This window comes from Heterocephalus glaber, unplaced genomic scaffold, assembly GCF_053883595.1.
Source record: "Heterocephalus glaber isolate CG9 unplaced genomic scaffold, H.glaber_assembly_v1.0 deba00001454, whole genome shotgun sequence".
NCBI classification, from domain to species: domain Eukaryota; kingdom Metazoa; phylum Chordata; class Mammalia; order Rodentia; family Bathyergidae; genus Heterocephalus; species Heterocephalus glaber.
The window spans coordinates 16,731,169-16,743,664 of NW_028258303.1; the positions used below are offsets into that span (position 1 = coordinate 16,731,169).

Consider the following 12,496-nt stretch of genomic DNA (forward strand, 5'->3'; position numbering starts at 1 on the left):
TTTCCTGCACGATAAATTTGGGACTATCACAGCAAGCCAATGGGACCTATTCTTGAATCTGGCTCAACTACTTATGGGATTTTTGGACTTGGGCAAATAAATTAATCTCCTAAAGCCAGATAACTGGTAATTAAATGGCCACTATCTACTTAACAGCAAGGTAAGGATTAAAAGATATTAAGCATGCTAACTTTCTAATATAGTTCTTTGACAGAAAGGTACTACTAAAAAATAGATTTAAAAATATTATTAGATACTGTATGTAAAGAATTGGGCACAAACTGAATCTTAATAGAAATTATTAAAAATGACTAATTTAAGAAGTAAGCCTATTTAAGTTGTGAAAATATTTAGTTAGGAATGCATATTATACTAAGGAAAGTAATATTTTTTTGAATAAAGTTTCACTAGAATGATATTATTTCTGTAAGTAGTCATTTCTCTGAATAAATAATTTATATAAATTTTTAGAGCTCTCTCTCTCATATTTTGTTGATCATCAAATTGAAAAGGTGGCATCAAAGAGGTTGACACTACTTCCTCCAGTAGTAGAGATGGTATAGCTCCTTAGTGGTTGATCACCCCCAAGCAACTGATGATTAAAATTCCATTCATAGCCAAACAAGAGTTAATTCTATAGTATTGAAAAAGGCAGCTGTTTTCCCAGACTTGCATTCAAGTAGAGAGTGAAAATAGCAAGAAATAGCATATAGTCTTATTTGTAATGCATTTTTCAGTTAGACATTGAAGAGTAAACTAATCAAGCCCATTCAAAGCATGTGTGCACAAAATAGGCCATTAACAAAACAAATTAGAAACTAGGAAATGTTCTTCTGAATATGACAAGCTAGATAAGATTGAGAGATCATGTTAATAAATACTGGCCTTTTTATCCATGGCTTTAAAGAAACCAGAATAGATTCTTTGGAAACTGGGCTTTGAGCCCAAGAAGAATTAGGCAGAGAGCCTAAAGGAAATCTAATGTTCTCTGCTTCTCCTTTCTGCTCTCTATTTAATTTGGTTTTGGAAGAAGTCTCTATTTTTGAGTCAATTTAAAGTTCATCTGAAGCAGGTGGATGATAGTTTTAAGTTTACTAAGATGGAGAAGCAGAGAAGATAGAAGAAGAAAACAGCTGAGGGAATCACTGGTAAATGTCGGATGGGGCAAGGAAATCCTTGCAGACATAATTTTATCATCTGTAGTATATAGGCAATTTATAACTTTTGCCAGGGTGAATTTATTGATTGTCATTATTTTATAGTTTAGCTGATATGTCCTGCCTTATTACAATATAATTACAATAATGTCAAAAAGAACTGAAATCATTTGATGTACTTGACATTTCCATTGAAGAAGTTTTCATATATTCATAAAATATATCTAAATATAGAGAAGACCTGTTTCATTTTGCTCTGGGCCAAATCTTATTCTTTTAATGACTTGAATGTAAAGAGAAGGATAGGACCTGTAAATTCAAATGAGAAAAAACATTTATCCTGTTTAGTGGAAAAGAAATAACTAATAAATGTATCAGATAAGAATAAAAATTTATTTGTCCAAGATATATATTGAAGTAGTTTACAAAGGCTAAAATATCCTTCAAGTTGTTACTAAGCAAAGGATCAGAAAATCTCACATATGGAATGAACTCTAAAATTTAATATACGCTCCATGTATTTCTAAGAAATTTACAAATGAACTTCCTCCATAGTGCTTCAGTTTTTTACTGATACTAGCCTAACAGTTGCTTTTTTTAACTAAATTTATTTTAAGCAAGAAGGCACAACAGTGATGATACCTGCACCAGACACTAAAGATTAAGATGATTTAAAAGGTGAATAGATTTTAAAAATTGGCAGAAATATCTCAGTTCAATAATTACTGTAATTTATGAATAAATACATAATACAAAAACATAATTCCTTTTCCGCTCCAGGGTCTGAGGTTGCAATTTTGCATGAAAGAGATCCCACAAATAGAATAAGAAACCAAAAATACTAAAGATGTGTAATTAATACATACTGAATAATCAACTGATGCTTCTCATGTTCTAATGAGTTGATTATGTAATTGAGGCGCAAATAATACAGTCTGGCACATTAGGAATATTACCTTTAAGTACAAAATAAAAAATTTAGATTGAACAAAAAAATTTTTGACCAAAATCCTAGCTAGCTTTCTTGATTAAAATCTAGTTTATTTTAAATACATGATTTTTGTATCTACACCATCTATGAGTTAGAATGTTTTTAATTTATAAATATTGCAGATCAAAAATGGCCTCCAAAAGGCTCATGTGTTCAGAGGTGGAGCTTTAGGGGGTGATTAGATCATGGGGCCCTAACATTGATAGCTGAATATGCTGTTAGAGATGGGGCCTGCCTGGAGGAATTAGGTTACTGAGTTTGAAGTGTATATCTTTCTTGGGACTCTATTCCTGTACTCTCTGCTTCCTGGCTGCTATGAGTTGAGTAGCTTTCCTCTACCATGCCCTTCTACCATGATGTTTCTATCTTGGAGCAGAGCAACCATGGACTACAACCTCTGAAACAGTAAGCAGAAATAATTCTTTCCTCTTTTAAGTTGTGTATGTGAAGTATTCTGTGTCAGAAATGGAAAAACTGACCAATGTAATAAATGATATTTTAGGGTTATTAATTGAATCTAGTATATATCGGCTCTAAGTAAAATCACTTAGAAAATTGCAACATGTCATGAAAACAAGTATTAACTAATGTCTTTGTTAAGGGAGTATGCTGTTCTCACTTTAGTAAAATTCAACCTTGCCTTAATCTGAATATGTTTCTGATTATATAATTATAGGAAATATAGGTTCATTTGATGGTCTCACTATTTGTTGTTTTGTAAGAAAAAAATCATTAAATTTTGAATCCTTCAATATGGCTAATTTTCCTAAACATATTTTTGCAAAGGCAGCAAAACAAAATGTCAGAATTCACAGTTGTATAAAAGGACAAATATTCTTGTATCTAAACTTGTTTGATTTGGGCTTTGGAAGTCTAAGAGGTAGAGCACACGGAAGCCTCAAGAAAATTATTCACTGAAAAAATAAATAGCAGCCTTGTGTTTAGAACCCAGCTACCTTATAGATGAGTTCATCTTTTGGTTTTACTCCAGATGCCATTACATTAGCATATCTATGGACAATATCCCAGACATCCAGCACTGTTTCCCTAAAGCGGTACATACATACATTGCCAAGGCAATAGCTCTAAACTGTGTCTGTGATTTCACTACTAATCAAATTACGTTAACAAGGAGCAGTCACATAAAAAAAAGAGTGTTGAGACTGTTGGCACTTACCCACACACTGTGCTGTGCCTTCAAAGTGTGCAGTTGTTAGCTGAAGGCTTTCTGTATACCTTTCAGGATTATTAGCAGTCTCTACAGGAAGTTCTTCTTTGTTGAGCAGCTAGTAGGTACATATTTGTAATGTTGGTGGAATAATAAAGATTTATCGTACCCAATGGAAATCCTGACATTTATCTGGCTACTTATTTAGATTAGTGAAAACCAATCTCCCAAGAAAAAACTGTGGCTATGCTGTTCTTTCTCTTTTCTTCTTCCAAACTCCTTGATGCACTCCTCCCTTACAATGACACTGTCCAGATTTCTACAGGCCCCAGCCCTGGAGTTTGTCTTGGGATAGCAACAGGCAGCTATCAGCCAATGAGTGATGATTTTGTTTATGTGTTTGTGTTGTATAACAGATGCTTGGTCCATTCTGACACAAATTGTATTTCCTTGAAATTATTTCTGATTGAGGATTCTTTATTCAGTGAGTTTGATGTGATGTGTTTGAAAAATAACATAGTTCTTGTAAAATAAGATTTTAAAATGGAAAGAACTTTGTAAGAGAAAGTTTAAGATGAATAGGGATAGACAAATACCAGTCATTTAAGATGTTTCTTTTTGATTTTTATGAATAATATTCCATAAACATCCTTTTATGGTGAACTTGTGCATATATTACTATATGAAGTATAACCAGAAGTAGAATTTCTGGGTAATGGTTTATTGTTAGCTTAATATTTAGTGGAAATATTAAAATTACTCCATGGAAGTTTTAACAACTTACATGCTCACCAGAAGTATGTGAGACTTCCAATTGTTAATCACCCATCTAAAATTAGGATTGTGGGATGTTTAGTCATTCTGGTGAGTTTATTTTTATTTTTAGAATTACCATATTGTGATATTAATGTGTATTTCACTGATTGCTAAAAGGGTTGAGCATGTTTTAAATGTATTAGCCACTTTTCTGTCTTTTTTGAGGAAGACAAGAATGTTTCTCCAATTTTTTTTATTGCTTGCCTTTTGCTTATTAATTTGTAATGTTCTTTACATAGTTTGTATTGGGACTCTCTGCCAGTTCTATGTAAGATTGTAAATACCAATCTTTCTCACTGCATAGCTTACTTTACCATTTCTTTAATGTTGTTTTTTTTTTTTTTTTTTTTTTTTTTTTTTTGGTACCAGGGATCCAACTCAGGACCTTGCTCTTGCAAGGCAAGTGCGGTGCCACTGAGCTAAATCCCCGGCCCTCTTTAATGGTGTCTTAATGAACAAGTTCTCTCAATATAAATGTCCAATTTGTTAATCTTTTCCTTATGATAGAATATTTATATATAAAATAGACAGTAAATTTCTGAAAATAGTTTTGATTTTCTCTTCCCTGGAGATCATGTGGGCAGTAATAAGAATAATCTTCTGCCTACTCTCCTTTCTTTTTCATTATTTACATTTTCATCTTCTAAAATGGCATGGAAGTATTATAGATAGGTAAGTTAATTAGATGTCTTGTTGGCAGGTAGACAGGGCCTCCCTTAAGGCATCAGACCTCCAGGAGCCAACACAGCAAGGAACCAACATGGAGAACAATTGAGGCACATTCACTGGTTAACATTATAAAAAGGAAAAGAAGTACTACTTCCCCTAGAGATAGATAGCAGTGATTGATATTCTAAATGGGAAATTCCTTGTATGTGACTTGTCTTCCCATTTGATCCCCATTTAATCAATATTACCTGTGTGACTGTACTTGTAATCTTATTGGTTGGTCATGGTTTTGTCCCACCTCATGCCCACCTTGTATATTTCCATTGGGTCTTACAGTTTTGTCCCACTTTGTACCCGCCTCACCACATGGCTTTGCTGTATAAAACATCTTTGAAGAGTGGGGTGGGCGGGCAACCCACTTTCCGGTCCCCCTTCTGTCTCTCCTAGGCAGAAGCTTTCTTTCTCCCAATAAATTTTTCCTACTCTTAACCTCCATTGTTCCTAGAATTCATTCAGTGATTTTAGAGAACACAAACTTGGGTTTCAGATACCTAGTATCTGATACCTAGTATCAGATACCTAGTAGGTTTGGGAGTTACATCTCTTCCCCCTATATCAGAAGTATGCCACATATTTGTCTACATATTAGCTCAATTAGTGTTGCCCATTTCCTTCCTAAAACAGGAAATAGTTAACTGATTTTATTGGTCTTTATCAGGCTCTTTTGCAAAATTTTATAATACCTGCCTTGAAATTGTGAAATTCATACAGTTTTCTCTTCTAGACTTTAATTGCACTATTTCTCTAGCGTATTATTATTCTTAATTATGACTTTAGCTGTCATTTACATGTTGATGGCTTACACATTCACATTAATATCTTGAAGTCAAATATTTTTGAAATTTTTGATCTATACACAGAATTAAATGATTCGTATCTCTAAACAGGTGTCTTATAGTGACCTAACATCAGACATGTCCAAAAGTGAACTCAAACTTTCTGCAAATCTTCCCTGTCTACCCAGGTAAATATTATCATCATATATCCTTTAGTCCAAGCTCAAGAAAACTATCATTTTTCATCTTTAGTTTATCTTTTCTTGTCCATCTCTCATTTATTATGTCCACTAATGCTGCCTTTCTACCTCTTTGTAGATCTCTTGCTCAAATCTTCATCCAGTCATAGACAGATAGCATCAATAGTCCTCTTACATATACATCCCAACTCTAAATCTTTCTTCACAGAGTTATCTATATGGATGGAAATATTAACTTATCACTCCCACATTTAAGCCCTTTCAATGATTTCCATGCCTCTAGCATAATAACAAAACCCTAATCCTTTAATGAGGTTTAAATAATCAAGTATGACTTAGTCCTTGCAGACTTCTCCAGTTTCGTCTCTCAACACTCTCCTTGATGACATCTGTCTTCCCTACTAAATTATATTCATGAGAATACACCACCTTTTTTTAAGGCATTTAGTAGCAGTTCAATATGATTTATATTGAATGAGTAGAATATATCATGCTATTTTTTTCTGTTTTCTCATTACCACTGCAGTATTTTTTGTTTATTTAGATACTTTTTTCTACTGTTTAGGAATTTATTCTAATTAATTCTACTTACAGTGTTTAGTCATTTTGTCTCTTAGGAGATATCATGTTATCAGTATTCTGTGCACAATTTTGTCACTATTTTTTAGTCCTGCAACTAGCTTTGGCTTTGCCTTCTCATAGAGATGATATCTTCTAATCATTTCCCCATGTATTCAGCCTTGCTATTATTTGTGATAATGAAGTAAGTGACAGGGTTATTTATTTTATTTTTACCAAAAATAAAATATCAACGTGTTGATGACTCACTCATTCACATTAATATCTTCAAGTCAAATATTTTTGAAATTTTTAATCTATACACCTAACTGAATGATTTGTATCTGTAGCCAGGTGTCTTATAGGGACCTAACATTATACATGTTCAAAAATGTTCACAAATATTAAATATTAAAATAATATTAAATTTATTAAATTATTTATTTAATATTTATAAATAATTATATTGTATAATATATTTCATATATTATACATATTATATTCATATAAAATAATTCATATCATATATAATATAGTATTTAGTTCATTATTTAATATCTATATAAAATATAAATATTCATTATTTAATAAATTTTTATTATCAAATACTAAATTTCTACAGTGTCAATGAGAAAACAGAAAAAATAGCATGATGTATTCTACTTATTCAATATAAATCATATTGAATCACTACTAAATACCAATATTAAAATCATCATATGTCACCACTCAAAACAACCATATAAATGCCATATTTCTTTCTATTTAAGTATTCTATGTCCCCTTTCTCTACAGAATATGATAAGTTTCTTCTCTTTAACTATTTAAGTATCACTATTTTATAGGCAACACTTATACAGGTATATGCATATACATATTTGTGCGTGTATATGTGTATACATATTTGTGTGTATATATATTTATAATGTATTTGCTTATATTTTATACTTCATTAAAGAGAAAGAAAACATTCATCTATTTCTTTTACAACACTTGTTGAATAGTTAGTGAAACAATATTAATACCTGGGAGGCAATAATGAGTAATATTGCATATAAGGCTTTGGAATCTACAATTTGGATTTGAATCTTCATTATCCGACATAATGTCTACTCAAGTTACTTTATCTCTCCTTGTCTGGAGTTCCTCGTGTATAATGTAAAAAGACAAAGTATTTCACCTTATAAGGTTGCTGTGAGAACTAAAAGAAGGTATTGTCATTATCACAGTAGCTGGTACTTGGAAAGTGAATAGTAAGTCTAGTAATTACTAAAATAAAACTGACAAAAGTAAGTTTTTATTTAAAATTATTTGCTAATACTTGAAATACATTTTAAAATATAGCATATACAGAAAGCTAATTTTATAATGTTTGAAATAAGTAAACGAACACATGACAAATAATTCAAACTATAAAACGTAGAAGTCTTTTTACCACTCCTCTGGGATTATCTTTAAAAATAATTTTAAATGATAGCATCTTAAAGTATTTATAATATGTTTGATATGTCTAGATCATAAATTGCTATGTACTTTACATTCTTAAATTGGAAGAAAATTATACTTTTAATACTTGTGTCATTGTTAGCCCTTGTAGATTCTGATTTACTGTATTATAATTCCTAAGTTTACATGAGAGATAATACCATTTTGAAGCTCATTACATGCATGGTAACAAAGAGATCAGTTAATAAGAATCATAAATCCTATATAATGGGAATGCACCTGTGGCTTCATGGACTTGGAATTTAGCCATAATTTTTCAATACCAATGACAGTTCACCTCAGTATCAGATAAGAAAACACAGTGATCATTAATTATTCTTTCTGTTATTATTTCATGGACTTGGAACCATTAGTGTTATTTACAGCAGAGGCTTTGTGTTTGATTTAGGTCATGTTGAAAGCTGCAGCCCATGTGCCAGTTACTTTGTCAATATCATAGTTTGATCATGTAGCCAAAACATCAGAAACAAAATGTGCTTTAGATTATGTGAGGCTCTGCTTAAACTGTCTTTAAGAAAGAGAAAATCAGAAAGTGTGTTTCAGGTTAGTACCATGTTCAGAGTTTCAGAAGTTGGTACAACTTTCACTTGTCAACTTCTAATAGAGACTTGAGAAATGAGAAAGAAGGAAAGGACTATGAGGATTCCCAGGCAGCGTGATAATTTAAAATTCAAGGGCGATCAAGTATATGCTTTTTGACATAGCTAAAATCGAAGTGAGGGCCTTTGTTTAAAGAAGATAATTGTCTCTCCAATTTTCTTATCTTTTATAATTTATTAACTGAAAATTTCAGCTTATTATTTTTACTTTTATTTTTCTTAAAGTAGTTCCAAATTTTTTCAGCCTTCTGTAAATGTGAGAATTTCCACTCAGTAATTAATTTTTATTCATTAAAAAGTTTATTGAGAGATAAATAGGACTATGAGAGGCACCATAAGAGAAGGAGAAAGGGAATACAGGAATTCAAAAGAAAAGCAAAGAAGAATGAGAGGAAGAGGAGATCCTTGCCTTCCAAGGACTAATATATCCCCATATGTACTCCTTTTGGTACCACATAGCATACATGTATATGTACTATCTTGCTTTGCTAGGGCTGCCAGAGCAAAGCACTGTAGACCGGGTGGTTTAACTAACAGAAATACTTTGTATTTCTGGGGGTTGAAAATCTGAAATGAAAGTGTTGTTTTGCGATGTGTTTCTTCTAAGCCTTTCTATGGCTTGCAGGTGACTATATTCATATAGTATCTTTACAGCATCGTGCCTCAAAGTGTATGCCAATATCTTGATCTTCTTTTCTTGTAAGGACACATCTTATTAGGTTAGAGTGAGGTATATAAGCTTATTTTATCTCAATTACCCCTTTAAATGCCTATGTCCAATTATGAACACATTCTGCAGTAATGAATGTTAAGACATCAACATATGAATTTGAAGGGTCACAGAGGATACGATTCATCCCATAACATGTACTCTGTAGAAGTCTGAGCAAATCAGAATATGAAAAGAATGGGACATTCGCATTTAGCCAGAGAAATACAGGAGAGATTCTTGGGAGGAGTATATACTCAAGATTATATAAATGTCATCACATATGACAAGCTGAATTTTAGGACTTTGAACAATTTAAGTCACCACTTAGTATACTGACTATAATAATGTCATATGTATGGGTAAGATTAATTTTTCAAGTAGCAAGCTAAACGTAATGTCCTTAGCTGCTATTTGTGCTTGAGTAATACTGAAACATGCCTCACTCTCTGCATTGATATTTAATTCAAAGAAATATTTTGTATTAAAAAAAGTTTCACTTATAAGCATATGCATGAAGTTCTTTTTCCAAAATTGTTTCCAAATGTATATGCCCTGATACATTCCCCCACAGTTTTACCTTTTTCACTGCTATTTTGCAATAAGGAATTGAAGTATGAGAAATAGGTACTATAAAAAGAAAATTTTTTATTTTAGATTTTGAAAATTAACTGGGAAGTGGAAAATTATAAGTATTTGCTGATGTTCTGATTCAAGTTTTTTCATTTTCAATTATTAGAACTTATGTTATTAAAATTCTTATAAAACATAATGTTATTATATTCTTATAAAACATAACATTCTTACATTCTTATAAAACAAATATTCAGAGTGGTTTAAATTCAGCCTATATTTCTCATTTCCATAATTCATTCATTCATCCTTCCTTTTTTTCTCTCCCACCCCACTGCTCTCTTTCTCTTTCACTTTCTGTTTCTCTCTTTCTTTTTGAAGTGGTGGGGGTCAAACCCAGGGTATCATGCCTGCTAGCCTGGAACTCTGTCACTGAGTCACATCCCAGTCCATAATTATTTCTGTATTCTCAAATGAAGCATCTTAGTTACAACAATAATAACTGCTATTTTTTCTACATATTAATTTAACGTATCTGTAAAATAGGATAGTAAGAGCACTTTCAAGTAATGCATCTGTCATTTGCAGGGAGGGGCACTTCATGTATTTTAAATTGAAAAATTTCCCAAATGATAAAATCTAATATGCTTTGTAAGTAATATAACACTGCAATTCCATATAGAGTACTTTATTAAGGGCACTTTCTTGTTTATGCTGCCAATGATAAAGTTGAATATTAAGACAAAATAATAGTGCTAATAGTGATGAAGGTGTAATTTCATTAACCAAAATTACTAAATAGTTGTTAATTGTCTCATACCTATTAATCCCTTCTTGTTCTAAGGAACCAAGGAACTCTAAATGTGTGTTCAGTTTACTATGTTTATTTAAGTAGTTATGATTAAGGTCTAATTTAACTATTTTGTTATCTATTTAAGGATTCTGTGTCTCATTTTAGAATATGTACTTTTTAAGTTTGAAATCTATGTGATAAACTGTTGGTTGGTAATAGATGATTTGTAGATAGCTTCAACTATGCTATAGCTTTTATGGCAGTTAAAATACAGCTGTTAACTTTTATAATTTTTATTTAAATATTCTATTGAATATAGAAACACACACAGATCTAAATCTATAGCTCAAGGTGAGTATGTGAAGATAAACACCACCCGGGAGAAGAAAGAAACATTCAGGAAGACACCTTTGTGCTTTTTATTAGTACATTATTCCACTCCTCCAAAGCAAAGCAGTTATCCTGACTTCCAGTTTCATAGATAAGTTTTCTGAGGCATCAAACTTTATATAAATACACAATATAGTATATGCTCTTCTGGGTTAATTTCGGTTTGTTCCAAACTAAAACGTAAAAACTGTTGTGAGATTCATCTATGTAATGGGCAGTAAACACTGTTCATTTTGACATTTGAATATGTTTTACACTGTGTTCTACAGACATAGAACCTGAGGCAAGGAATTTTATTAAAATGATTTTATCATTCCTAATAAAAATCCCAGGGGAAGAAGTAAGTGAGTATGGGAGTGGGATCAGGAAGCTGAAGGCCAAACAAAGGCACACCATAAGGCTGAGTCTCGAGAGCCGTGCTTATCCAGCCTTGCAGGGTGCTCTGCAAGGGAGCAAGTTGACTTCATCAAGGGTGGGATCAAGGGTGGAGGCAAAGGGAGGCTTACATACTTTCCCCTGTTGTTCTTAGGTTAAGGGTTGCCCATGAGATACATGAATTTCCAGACCCTGTGGCTCTCTGGGGACAGGTAAATTGTATTCCTAAAATCTGAAGTTGAAGTAAACCTGTGAAGATAGCAGAGGGATTTCATAAGATATGGGTGGAGCACTGAAAAATCTGTTATGAATAATATATATCTTCATGTGTTTATTCATTACACTGCCCACAGGCCTTTGGGTTGGTTTCTAGCTTTAGGCAATTCTGAACAACACAGAGATGAGCTTTCTTGGATTTGTCTTTTGCATGAATTGCAAAAGGAAATATACCTAGCAGTTGACTTGCTGGGTCATACATTGTTGTTAGCTTCTCATTTAGTAGAAAATAATTAACATTTCTTTGTACTAATTTTAGGCATTCATATTCTTCCCAAAATTGTGTTGAGACTTCCAGTTGCTCAACATTCTCATCAAAACTTAAGATTGTCATTTGCAGAGATATCTAACTGTGGAATTAATTTACATTTCCCAGATATTCGATGAGGTTGAGCATAGTTTCATATGTTTATTGACAAGTTAAAATTGTGTGTAAGCAATTGTCCAAGGTTTTATTGGGTTGCTTTTTTCTTATAGATATTTAACAGTTTAGATTTGCTTCCTCTGCTAGTGATATTATGTAGCAGGATGAATCAAAGTTTGCATTAAACTTAATTGTAAGTATGTATTATTATTATAAATGATAACTTGAAATATCATTTTTTAATTCTCTGTGGCTGGTAAATCAGAAGTATGAATGGATTTTTAAAAGCCTCAATTTCTATCAAACTAAATGAGTAAAAGATTAATTCATTTAATCTAAAAAATATTTTTCATTTTGTATATACATAATTATATCACGTACTAAGAAATTATCACTTCTACTTTCCAAAACTCATAAATGATCTCCTGTCTTCCTTCTTTTCTCCCTTCCTTCTTTCCTTATTTCATTCACAAGGCTTTCTACTACAGATTGAATTGAAGAGCTAATATGTGACAT

At 32.0% G+C, this 12,496-nt stretch overlaps 1 protein-coding gene across 2 annotated transcripts in view; it reads left to right on the top strand.

Annotated features, from left to right (window-relative positions):
• The window catches only part of Cfap299 (cilia and flagella associated protein 299), a 595,444-nt gene that overhangs the window by 395,185 nt on the left and 187,763 nt on the right, over positions 1-12,496 (top strand). The gene's annotated exons all lie outside the window — the stretch shown is intronic.